This window comes from Lonchura striata, chromosome 6 (assembly GCF_046129695.1).
Source record: "Lonchura striata isolate bLonStr1 chromosome 6, bLonStr1.mat, whole genome shotgun sequence".
Classification (NCBI taxonomy): domain Eukaryota; kingdom Metazoa; phylum Chordata; class Aves; order Passeriformes; family Estrildidae; genus Lonchura; species Lonchura striata.
The window spans coordinates 16211002-16225258 of NC_134608.1; the positions used below are offsets into that span (position 1 = coordinate 16211002).

The window sequence follows — 14257 nt, forward strand, 5'->3', positions numbered from 1 at the left end:
CACTCTTACAGGAACACAGTACAGGATAATTCACAAACTACAGGTCAAGATGCAGCAATCTGCAATGCTTTTATCTATTTTATATGTCTTATAAACATTTTAAGATGCCAACAGAAGCATATATGCATGTAACAGCAAGTAGGTTCCTTGTAGTAATACACTGCTGTATATAATATCTACTATAATAAAATACTATTCCCTTCATGAGAGTAGAATATCTTCTGAAAGAATACTGAAATACTATCAACTTTAAGAACTTATTGTCAGTTACATCAGCTGACAAAAGCAAAAATTTTCAAAGTTATTCCCTACCATGAAATAATGTATGGTAAAAATTAGTAAGCACACAAGGCATGTGTTTTTTAATAAATTCTGTCTATTAAAAACTAATATTATCTGAGGTGATTAGTAACTAAAAATTCATTAAGAAAACTTCCTTAATGGAAGGGAAGTGGGAGAAAAGACCCAGATCTACAGATGCTTACACAATATGGTTGTTCTTAGATCACTGGTTGAAATACCATGCCCACATGGATGTATTCAGGACACACATACACCATTCACACTGCAACCCCCACTTTGTCCTCTGTGTCCTCCATTCAAGCTGTGAGAACACATATAGGACAGCAAAGAACAGAGCCTTGGCCTGAGTCTCTAGCAATGACAACAGCACCCTGCACATGAGGCAGATCTTTTCACATAATTGGATGCAAAGGTGTGCAGCTCCCATCACAGGCACTTTGTGCTACAAGTGCCACCCCCTTACAGCCACCACATGGCAGAAGGAATATATCCCTGTTCCCTATCTTGGCAACCTGGATGTGTCATCTGGGAAGCTATTACCTACCTGGTAATCTCATTCAGATGACTGTATAACATTTCACAGTGCAATGTTAAAAATTGATAAGTTAGTATAAACCAAAATTGTAAGAAGCATTAATAAAAATCACAATTTTTCTAATATTTCTAAGGTGACTTTACTTCTGTGAAGTTAATACCAAACAGGGAATGAGAAGTCCCGAGGACATCAAAGGTAAGAACCAGAAAATAAAAACGACTGTAGGCATCCAATCACAAAACAAAAGCAAAGCAGCATCACTGCAAACTGCCTTGCTTCATAGACAGTGATAACAGTATATTCTGGTGATAACAGCATTAGTAATAAATAACTACTTGTAATAAACACCTGCTTGTCTCACAGAGGTAATATTACATGAACTAACACAAAGACATCTTTTCTCAAAGATATTGCTCCTCTCTACAAAGAACTCATGGTGTGCAGTTTTTCTCACAGTGAGACATTTCAAAATCTTCTATAAAAGTCAGGGAAATTAAACAAAGCTCTGGAGCTTGGTAGGCAAGATTTCTTCTTTAATGAAGTGGACACCTACCAGTGAGTTCCAAGGTACAGTATAGAGTTTTACTGTATCAATATTTGCTGTCTTTATGGCTTTATTATCCAAATAATCACAGGTTTGGACTAACAATCATCTATAAATTCTGTATACCTTATCTACATGCACTGTTCTTTATTTACTAGCTGTATCATGGCTTTAGTATTTTAAACTATTTGTTTTTCTTACCTACTGCTGTGATAACCTGGTTTCTCAGGAAAAAGCTGTTTGGATTCCCTTGGGTCCTATTTTAGGCCTGGGAATTCAACAACACTTAACTAAGGGGGGCAATGGCATTCCCTCATCTGTATAAGCTGACAGAGGGAATATGACATTATCAGAGTCTGAGAGAGCAGTCTGCCCTCGTGGTACAATCTGATGTATGTGCACAGCAAGGCACTGCTCTGCTTCACACTGAGATATTTGCTCATGTATGGGAGATGGAGTTATCTGTCTGCCTGAGTGGGAGCTACATCTCCTTGGTTTCTACTGAAAAGAGACATAACAGATGGGAGAAGGAGATGAAATGAAGAGCAATGCATCTAATGGGGCTAACCTTTGCCAAAAAAAAAGGAGGGGAACATACACACATCATTTTAAAACCAGATAGAAATACAGAAATATTTATCCTGCTGGTACTGTTGCAAACTTATGGGTCCTGCAGCTCATCTTATCCAGCACGGATCTCAGCAGGAAGGGAGGACACCAAGAACGCCAAGTCTATATTGAAATTGGCATCAATCTCTAGCTTGTTCCCTCTCTCCAATCCTTAAATGAGTGGGGAAACAAAGGCACCTTATACCAGTTACGACTTGGAGCAGACGCCACCGCCTTTTTCTCTGAGTCATGGACATAAAAAAATCCTTGATTTTGGCATGACAGAAAGCATGATTCACCTTTGATAAAAAGCTCTGGCTGAGCTGCCTGTGGCTGAAGAGCTATACAAGGCATGCAAAGAGCATGGCTCAGAGCAGAATACAAGAGCAGCTGCACAGCCTAAGCTGCCTGCTTGGCTCTGGAGCAAAGAGCTGGCACGAAGCAGCTGGGGCAACCCCAGCATGCTGGTGACACCTGCCCTGACGTAGGCTGTTAGCAGATTAATTCTGGGTACCCTGAGAGCATTGTTCCCACATGCCCTACCCATACTCTGACAGGCAGGCTGCCAGTGGAGTGAAGTTTCAGAATCCCCTAAGCCTGACAACCATCTCAACAACCACGTGGATCTGTGGTTTTATAACCTGCCTTGACATGTGATTTCTTCACCTTATTAGCAGTTGATTTACTCACAACAAACATGCCAAGTCTTAACACCTGCTAAGCGTTCAAGCCAGCTACATCTCTTAAGGTTTTTCCTGACAGGGGAAACGGATCTGTAGATTTTTGAAGGCTATGTCCAATCAACTCTGCCTTTGCAGGACAGGGGTTAGGCACATGATGTACACAAAAGTTCAATGCCCCTTTTAATGCTTACATCTTGCTCCTCTGTCCCTCTGTCCCTTCATGCCCTGTTACAGCTACAGATTGCAATGCCTACCCCTTCACCCTGGCATTTAGGGACTGTTGATCATCAGACTCACCCAGAACTGATGTGTAAGGGGATGAAGGATAGACAGAAGGCACAATTACATACTTCCACTTTTAACCCCTCAATAACCATATTCACAAGCCAGTCTGAATACTTAAAGTTTGTGTAATTTGTTTAAGCACTGCAAACAGCTTTAGGCACCTCTGCACTAAAGTGTATTTCTGCTTGTGTGCAATTCCCTTCCCGTGTTCCAGATCCTCATTTTCCCCAGGCTTGGTGTTTTGTCCATCCACATGTACTTGTGCCTCAGTGGCAGTGAACAAACTCACCACTGTGTAGAAGTGAGCTTCTTTGTACCTGTCAAGCAAACGCATGCATCATTACCTGATGTCAGCAGCAAGATGTCAACAGTTTGTGTGACAGGAGCTGAACTTGCAACAACTTGCAAATTGTACTAATTCAGAACTCCGTACTCATCTGCTGCAAGATTTGATTGAAAGCTGGAAAATCATCATTCCTTCCAACTACATCTCCCTGAATGCAAGGGTCCTATATCAGCTGAGTTGCAATGAGTAGAATGTCTTTGAACTACTCTTGCTTTTAGAACATTTGTGACTTTAGCCCATACCGATCTTCAAACTCAGTGCACTGGGAAGATTTTTACAGAAAGACAGTTAGCAGCTTTGAAAGCATCCTCCCATATTCTCTTTACCATGAATGTCAAAAGGGTCAGTCCCCTGTCATGTTTCAGCTATTACTTCAGATGCTGACGTGGTACAGTCTCAGAAGGACAACAATGACCACAGTACATGTAGATAGTCTCAGGGAACAACATAATAAACTCAGCTAATCCTCCTGCACAACCTGTGTGCTGTAAATATTGTAACAGCAATTGTATACTTGAGAAAAGACTAGCAGGTAGCTCTTGCTCATAAAAAAGTATTGACTTCAGTGATGCAATGTAGTATTAATACCAGAAACAAAGTCAAACCCAAAGATCTTACCATCACAGTGAAACTAGTTTACTCAAATATAAAATGTGTCATATGAAAGTCCTCCTTTTTAATAATACTTCCTAAATTAAATGGATTTGAATAGTTAGTAGAAAATCATAAATATGCAATAGTACATTAAAGGTATATTTCTTTTCACGAGCTAACAGGCCCTTAACTCTAAATTGGCAGTGAAGAAAAACAGTACACTCAGCAAGCACATTTAAACATGAAAGCTGGTAACATACAAATCTTAAAAGGACCACAGAGGAAATAAAGAACAGTTCACTGATCATGTCAGATGCCCTCTGGAAAAAGTAGGAATTAGCAAGCTTTAAGCTCCTATTCCCATTAGACATCTGTTTCCAGTTTTCTGTAGCATGATGACTTGTGGATTTTTCCTATTTTTCTGCTGCATACTAACCTAGGCAGTGGTCTTACAGCAAATCAGGAATGTGCCATTCATAGAAATACACATTTATTTGAAAAATTCTGCAAGTACGCTTCTGTAGAGATAACTCTTTAGTAAACTTGTCTCATGAACCTGAGCAACAATAAGGCAACAATAACAATAACCCAAATGAAGTGCAATGAAATTATCTGAAACACCACCCAACTTCTTCAAGAGGCATTTGTGCATCCATATAAAACTGTGTGATGCCAAAAATCAAGCTTTCTATTTGCAGACAAAGTACCATCTGGCAAGAGGCACACTAAGCATACTCCTCCATACCCCTCACCTCATAAACAGTAGAATTATGAGCAAATTTTATCTCTGATATATAAATTCAATTTACATTGCTCAACCAAAAGAGGACTCCCAAGTGCGATCATATGGGCAGTGGAAAAGTGGCAGCTTATAAAGCAAATAACTAAGTCAACTCTCAACCATGAAATCCATTTTATATATGATTGTAAAGAATGGTATTTTGAAATAGCCTTGAAAATTCTCTTTCCATCAGTATGAAGTTATGAAAATATATATACAAAACTGGATTATCTACAATAAAAAGTAGAATACCTTATTAAATCCTAGACTTAGGATTTAATAAGAATCTTAGAAACTTGTATTTCTTCTCTCTTTTACAAAAAAAGAAAACTATTTTCACTCATTAAGTCAATGTCAAAAAAATAAAAAAACACATTAAGAATTATCTACCAACCAAAAAATTAAAAGGCATGATGAAATTCCAGTTCCTGATCTAGGGGACTCAATGAGGACACAAGAATATGCATCCGCATACCAGAGAGCAGCGTTTCATGAATTAACCTTTGTGTTACTCAAAAAAAAAAAACAAACTCTAAAAGGTTCCTAAGGTTTGGAATCATGTTTTGCTTGTTTTTTTCTCTCTGGCCTCCAGACCATTCACACAATATCTGAACTGTTTTAGCATCTTCTCTTATTAGGACACAAGTTTTCCACTAAGCATGAGTGTATTCTTCAAAATGCCACCTATGGACCCCAACCCTTTTATTTCACATGTCAGATTCCTAAACCAGGGTACTAAGAAATTTTTTACCTTCTCCCCTTTTTCACTTACTGACTCATACTCTGTTTACACTACTCTGAGCCAAGGCTAGCAAAGCAGTTCAAACACTGCCAGGGTCCAGCACTGGTGCAGCTTTTTCAGATATGACATGTCATTTCCAGGCTCTGGGGGAATAATTCTGGTTCTCAGCAGTGAATAAACACCATGGAATAATGTGAACAGTTTAAATTGTACTTCCTCTTGACTGTCCTATGAATTAACTACAGACACCAGTTACCTGTAAATAATTGTGTCTTCTACATGGAATTTGCCTCCACATGGAATTTCCCATTCTGAGCTTCACACGCTTGAGACTGTCTCCACCTTTCTGCCATTTTTTGCTTCCTGAAAGTCTATAGCTTCTCTGGTCTACAGCATCTTGATTCATTTGAAGGAGAGAGATCTTTGGCTGTGCTGGGTTTTGAACTCACTTTGGCTGTGTCCTTTTTAAATACAGATAAGAAGTGATGTCCCTGGCAAGATCACTACCTTTTGGAAAGAGGACAATGACTGGATTAACAACCAGTACTGTGACTCACATAAAAAGGACAGTTGTTAAAAGGTCAGGTTATTCCTTATGTTTTTCACAGGCAAGCCTTCCAGCTGCAAACAAGCTGGAGAGTCAAATATGTCACTACGAGGTTTTGGTATCCTCAGCTCAAGCTCAAAGAGGTCTTGTTTAGAATTTTTTTACTCCCAGTCAGACTCAAAAATCTCTTCCAGAATTAAAGGATGGAAAGTATTTATGCTAATTGTTACACCTAATCACTTATGAACTCAGTTTATTCACCTTACAATAACACCAAGAAGAGGCTGTTTTGTCTGACATGTCAATAGCATCTTCAAGGGGATTTCACTGCAGGTCTAGTCATAAAGTGTATTGCCAGGGGAAAAATGACAATCTGATTTCTGTAACAATGGGCTTTGAAATCAACCAGACAAGTTGTAGCACTTCACTGAAAAGATTATGAAAAGTGTAACGTAATTTTAAGATACTGTGGACTAGTGAACCCCTTTGAAATGACCCACTCCATTTGGCACAAAAGGACACTTTTACACATAGTGGGTACTAACTCCACAGTTAAAATCTTTTTTAAAATGTTTTAAAAAATATTTTTACTGAATATGCACTGGAGCTGCTCTTACATACGCTGTTGTATCATACCGAATGAATAGCAGAAAGCAGACCACTATCTCTTCCTTGGTTCCCAAAATTACTCTGTCAGCAGGCAGTAAACAAGGAACAACCACCACAGAAGCTGCCCGTGGCAGATTTCCTCACACCACAGAATTTCATAGCAGAGGAGAAAATCTTCCTTGTGCTGCTTGAATATGCAAGCAAGAGGGATCAGTTAAGTGAATTTGGTCCAAGGTAGAAATCTTCTTTTCTGAACATCTGAAGACTTCATTTGGCACAGGGATGCGTTATTAGTCCATTCCAACATTATCCCATTGATGCCACATGAACAATGGGATCAAAACTGCCCTTTGGAAAGTAAAAGTAAAATACCACAGCAGAGCTACTGGGAAAGATGATTATATTTAAGAGCAGATATAAATTAAGTGACAGGAAATAACATCTTTCTTTATAAAATATCACTCATCCTGTTCCATGAACACCTCTGCTTGCAAAATGACTACAAAAGTACTTTTCTGTACAACCAAGTTCCTTCTACCCTCCCTTCTTGAGTGAATAAAATTGCTACCTCCTTACATGTGTTGGCACAGGCCTCAAATAACACAGAATTTGGTCTGGCGGATACACCCTCAGTAGCAGTGACAGCCACATTCAAATGGCAAAATCACTGGCAAAACTGAGTGGATCCAAGTCAGACCACAGATTAAGTTTGAACTGCTAGTGGCCAGAAAAGCTACCAGGTTACTTGAAAACTGAACAGATCACATGTAGAAAACACTGAGAAGAAAGAACTAAGCAATGACAAGAGCTGCCACAGCAGCTATCATTCAGAACAGAAGTGCACTTTAAATGAAACTGTGCTATTGTGCCTTCAATACAGTGAATGCATAATAATAAGCTTTTGAATCCCTTCTACTTCAGTAAAAACTTCAGCACGGTTCATTTAAAAGCAGCTGTACTGGCACACACCATTCTTTTCTCCCAAATGCATAGAAAAGGAAACAAAATTTAATATTTAAAATATACCCATCCAAGCAGGAATTTTAACCATCTAGGAAAATTGTGATACGCTTCAAGTTAAAATAGCACAAAAACTATACATGGCTAAGATTCTACCAGGCTAAGATTAAGTTAAACAAATTGCTTTTCCAGAACCAAATGGGCATGAGATAGCAGAGCAACAGCAGACTTTAACTCAGGCCTACTAAGACCAGAGAGAGGTATACAATGAAGTCAGGCATGGGTATTGTTTAAAATTTTCTTACTTAGAAGCTTCTCTTTCTAGATATAAAAGGAAAATTATGGAAAGCAGTGGTAAAAACATCTAACTCAAACATTTATTCCACCACTGCCAATTTAGGTTTGTTTCCAACAGTGAGCTTTCCTGTACTTTGTCCAAAAACCTCCTTTAACCAAGAGGGAACCAGTGAAATTCAAAGATGCTACAATAAGGCAGAGGCCTTAAGGCCTCTTTGGTGACCTTACTGAGGCCAGAATATCCAAGAGAGTTCAGTACAATCAAACCAACATTTCCATGGAACTCAGATGCTCTATCCAGCCCCTAAAAAAAATCAGGCTGTTGATGCTACAAGCTGTGATCTGCTGGTTACTTCTCCAAATTTTGCTTTTCTCTTGGAAGGAAGTTGAATTTTTGAAAATTATTTTCAGTTGCACCAACTAAGCTCTTGAAAAACCCCTCCAACAGTAGTAAAAACCTGTGGATGAAGTCAGGCTTTAAAGTCAAGCATTCAGTATAATTTTTGGTTCCATGTACCCCTTGGTGCTTTGAAAGAATCATTTTCATATGGAAATCAGAAGCACAATAGTTCTTCCATGTGAGCCACGCTTATGTGGTATAGCCAAGTCTCATTACTTCTTTGTAAAACATGTAATATTTGGGTTTTAACTTTTTCTGAAACCATGGTCCTGAAATCATGCAATTATGTAAGAATATCAACTTTCACTTAAAACAAAAAAATCTGCCTCTAGCCTTTGTGTTTGTAGAAGAAGTAACAAACCCAAAAACCTAAAATAATTACAAAACCCAGAAGACAAACAAAAAAAGAGACCCAGACTTGTTGTTTGTCTTTTAAACAAGCATCACAATTTTGTGGGGCCAGGTTTACACTTTATGAAAACTAGCACTACTTCTCAGCTCATATATTTTAGCTCAAAGTCACAAACACATGAGAGTTCCAGTATGCAATTTCTGCTCAATAACAAAAAATGACATCAACACCTTTCTTATGCCACAGACGAACAATTTACTTCACCTTTTCCACATAGGAAATCCCATACAAAGACAACAAAGACAACCCTCCAGCTCCTCTGTCACAATTTGTTTACTGCATAAATAATTTTTCAAATGGCAGATTTGCACAGTCCTCCCTAGACAACATCCCTTGGAGCACTTTCTAATTAGTCTAAAAACTCAGTAAGAAGCTGTAAACAGCAATGCAGTACTTCATGAACAATCTCTTCTAACTTCTAGCCTCTACTACATACTTCAATGCCCTCATATTTTATATGAAATCTGTTAAGTAAAAAAATGCTTCTTAGAAGACCTGCAGACTTCCACATACTAGTATTGCCTACTAAGCAGCGCTGGAGATTTCAGGGAGGGAAACCGATTTATCTCCTAAATGCATAGCAATTATTCCAGAATAAAATTAATCTTGATGTAGTATAGAGGCAAACAGCAGGAGAGTCCACTAATGGAAAGTAGTAAGATAAACATTACAATAACTTCACAATCCAAAATTACAGTCCTTCTCACACTCTCTTCCATCACACAGAATGCTATTCCATGACTATTTAGTATCTGTAAATAAATGTTGCAATAAAGCTCATACCAATTCACAGAAAGAAGGAGACACAAACTCTACTTAGAGCAATACTACACAAAGGGAAATACAAGGCCAAAAGCCACTGAAGTAAAGTGAGCAAAGAAAATAAGGGGGAAAGGTACATCAATTTAGTAATGTCACAGCCCAATCATGAAAGATCTGTACAAGTTTTTTTCAGACCTTAGAAGTTAAGTGTAGAAGAAAGTACAGTTAAACACAACACACACCTCTCTTTAATCCAGCCAGCTCAGATACCACTAACAGGGGAACCACTGTCACATGAGCTTCAGCTCATATGGCACAAGCCCAGCTGGAAGCCTGTATATATAGGTCATAGCTGGAGCTCCTGCTTCACTGCTGCTGGTTCTACAAATAGCTCCTTTGAACTCAGGTATTCCTCCATTTCTGCACAAATTCTCAAGCTGCATGTCTGGAGTGTTGCTTTGTAAAACCAGGCATCCCACTGCCACTATCCTGCTGCATGTACTGCGTGCATGCACTTCTCATGCCCAAGTGGCCATCAGCAGTGCACACAATTTAAACAGTGCTAGCAGTTTCAATTTCTTTGCAAACGCCACTGCCTGACAAGCAAATTGATGACTTCTCTCCAGCTTATTCTGCACTGATTTACTACTCAGACTGCATACAGACTATGAGGTACCATGCTGCAGAAAATCCCAAACCAACACATCAAAAATATATTTGTACCTGATGGATGCTTGCAAAAGGCTTAGCAGGCACCAAACTATATTGTCCAGCCTTGAGAAGCACGAAAGGTACATCTACGTGGACCATCAGAAAGGCACCATGGGAAACAATCACTGTCTATAAATACCACTGAGGTAACTACAAAAATAAAGACAGGGAATTATGGAGTCTCAGAACATGGTAGGAAAAGAATCAGCATCTGAAAGCTAAGGAAGGCAGAAAAAAAAAACCTCAGTGAAGTATATGCACTAAATTCTCAACAAGAGCAGCTATAGGAAAATTACATACTTAACTAATCATACCATATTTAGGCCATGTATTATAAAGCACTTTCTGAAACCATATACATGAGATTAAAAAAACCTCTAAGAACAACATGAAAAATTTTCTTAAGAAACATCACACCAAGATGGTGCCCACAATGAAGAAATTGCTCATTCAAGGAATGTTTTTGAGACTGGTATAAATGAGGCAAGACTCACTCCTGTGTTACCCACATCACACTCTGCAGTGCCATTCAAGGAACCTAAACATTCAGCTGCAAGACATACAGATTACTTTCACTTCTGCCCATGTAGGAACAACACTGCACTACCCTTCTGTCTTAAAATAAGCTTGTATCATCTTCATCTCATCACATCACGTGGTTCAGAAACTGGTTTTGCTCTTTTAGATCTAGTTTAGGTGAATTGAAGAGGAAATCCTATCTTCCTAACATGTATTAGAAATACACAGAACACATATATATATGTATTCTGTTCATATCCTCTCTATATGCATCTATTTAGATTTTTCTGAAACAGTTAGGAGTAAAAACCCAACATGCACAAATAAGGTGGCTCCTTGTATTCCTGCTGTGCACCAGAAAACAGAGACATTTATAAAAAGAATCTGATAGAATATGGCTGCAGAAGCAGAAGTTGGCTGAAAGAGAAAATGAAGAAATGTGGACTAGGACAGTGAATCCTTAAAGACAGCATAGCCTCACCACAAACTTCACCTGCTTTCACCTGATGTAAGGCAAGCAGAGCTTTAAACTGCTGATCTGATCAATTATATCTCATCTGCTAGAGAGCCAGACCTAACATTTCAAAACTTCTTCATATGCCCATTTTGGGTTACTAAATCTATTAATTTAAGACAGCAAGCTGACTGACCTGTTTGTGCATTTCAATATACCTGGAATCAAGGGTTTGCAAAAACAAAGGACGCTACCAGATGAGTACCATTTTTCTAGTCTACTGTTCTGTGAAAATTCTTATTCTGCTACTTGAAAAACAACAAATACTGGGCATAAAATCTTGCACCTGGTCTGTGAAATAGGAAGGTGATAAACCATTATTGCTTAATAACAGATTATGCCTTTTAAACTCCTTGAGCGTGGCAGTACTTTGATTCCAGTTGGCTAGTCTGTCAGAAAGCACTGGTTACTGCTTACTTCAGCACCTCTCATCAGCCACTAACACAATCACTGCAGTCATTCAATCACTGAGTGAAGCTCTTGCATTATTTCCCAGCACAGTTTTTCCCATCGATGTTAAACTAATTTGAGACAGACCATTCAAATTCATCTTGCAGTGAAGACACAAGCTGACTGATAGAATATGATTTCCCCAAGTGCATGGTGTGATTAATGCCACAGTGGGAATGATATGTACCAGTTTGATTTCCAGCAGTTGTTCCATCCACTAGAATAACCTCTTCCCATTCTTACAGTGAAAGCATATATTGTGGTTTAATACAAGACTGGGCAGCTAACCAAGTAACAGCTTGTTTTTATCAGTTTGGTTTTTTTTCTTCCTAAATTTAACAGTTGGGAGACTTTGAAATGTGTCTACAGCTGAATCAACAGCTTAAATGGTTCAGTGAGCAAAATAATTGTATGGATTTTTTTTTGGTCAACGTGGGGATTTTAACATATTTGCACTTTGCAGACATAAATTAGAGTAAAACTCATTTCAATTTTGGTTCCCTTTAACTCTCATTTCCTAACCATATTTTTGCTGAAAAGCTAATATTGAAATTAAGAAGTATAGCTCTACAGAAGTTAATGGAGCTCTGCTGATTTACATCAGTTTGAGATTCCAGCCCACATATTTTGCTTTAATTAGAAAGGTTCAGAGGCATAAACAGTGCAAACATTGTAAGTGCAAGATGTCGCTCTCAAGTTTGACTTTAGAACTAGACAAAAGAATCCTGAAGTAGAAAAACTGTTTGGATTATACATTTCAAAAAAGAAAAAGTTTTTATGGTGCATCACAACTACATGGCACAAATCAAAGACTTAAGATTCCATAATGTGCTGAGTGCTCTATCTGAGTAAGGTCATCAGCATAAATCTAGCCCACCCATTACTGAAGTTCCTATTAATATTGGTCTCATTTGAATTAAACTTCTTGTTTTTAGAGTCAGTTTTCAACTACTCTGATAAAATTCCTGTGGAAAGACATATTTACCTTTGCAGTTTATTTCACTTATTTCACTTAAGATGGTTCCAGCTGTAACTAAACAGTAAAACTACATTCTGCTAGACAACAGCACTATTTACACTGAGAAATAACTATATGTTATACTAATGATATATTACATATATACCACTGGTAGGCAAAACAAAATTCTAAATATTGACATGTTGACAATTTAGCCATTATACTCAATGGCACTGGTTCCCTTTTTCCAATGGATTTACACCATTATGCAGCTACACCACTAGCACAGACTGTAGAATATAGCTGAGATAGTACACAGGCCATATGTTTGAAGCCACAACGTAAGGCTTTCTGCACAACTGAGGGGGAAAAGCACTGAGACATCAGTATCAGACTGGGCTCCTTATTCCAGCCTTTAACCTAGGCATGGTGGGCACTGTGCTCTGCTACCTGCATGGTGAAGCAGTAGCAGCCCTGGAATGCTCCAAATTACTCAGCCACTAATAAAATATGATGCCCCACCCAAGGCAGATGTCTCATAGAAAGCAACTGGAACTCGTCCCCTTCAGGAAGCAGGGATAACACCTGAGTGTTAGAGAATTTCAGCCATACCCAGTAACACACCGTGACAGCAGCCCAAGCTAGGCCTAACCCCTTCTACACAAAGGATGCTGCAGCACTTAAGAAAAATGATTGCCAGACTGAAATAAACTCCATCATTTGTGGAAGTATTTGGAACACAGGAGATCATCAGGGGACTCGGATGCAAGTAGTGTTTGACACTGGAAGAAGCCTGCCTGGTCTTTGTGTGTGACACACCACATTTAAGACTGGGTTGTGAATGATAAAAATGTAAGGAAATTGTACATTCTGACACACACAGTAATAACAGTAGACCTTTACAAGTACCATCAATGTTTGCAATGACAGAAAAGACTGCAGCTGAGGGAGAGTGATGGGGTACTGTCCACAGGGCTCCTCTGTCACCCCATCAAGCAGGAAGAAATTTGGTTGAAGACCTGAAGAAGGCACAGCCTCCAAGGAAAGGAGGGTGGCACAGCTGTGCCAGCAGCCTGAGAAGGTGTCAGTGGCAGCTGGAAGAAGCTGAGGAGCAGGTGGCAATTGCCTAAAATTAACATGTAAAGAGGGAACACTGTACTGTGAGTAACTGACATGAACAATCAAAGGATGAATAGAGCCTTTCCCTAATTATAAATACAGCCACATAAAGGCATCAGAACATTGAATAGTATTCCAAATAAAGCACTGGTATAGGTATTGACAGCAAGAGTGCTGTAGGAAAACTAGATATAGGATACAAAACAATGTTAATGCCTACAGAAAAAAAAGCCACACAAAACCACAGTCTTTACAAAGAAACACATTTGATATGCAATGATACATTTATTTTCCCACAAAATAACACAAACAAGAACAGCAAAAAAATTAAACAAAATAAACCAAAAAGGGAAAAATATAAAAACCAAAAACACAAAACAAAACAAATCACACCAAAAAAACCAAACCCAAAAAACCACCCCACTGACATAGCTCTAGGTTAAGGTACAAACTCTTCTTGAACTCTGTCAGGCTGGTGCTGTGACCGCTGCCCTGGGGAGCCTGTTCTGTGCCCAGCCACCCTCCAGGTGAAAAACCTTTCTCTGACACCCAACCTAAACTGCCCCTGACACAACTT

The 14257-nt window shown here is 38.8% G+C and overlaps 1 protein-coding gene across 1 annotated transcript in view; it reads right to left on the reverse strand.

Annotated features, from left to right (window-relative positions):
• The window catches only part of SLC24A4 (solute carrier family 24 member 4), an 85211-nt gene that overhangs the window by 36582 nt on the left and 34372 nt on the right, over nucleotides 1-14257 (reverse strand). The gene's annotated exons all lie outside the window — the stretch shown is intronic.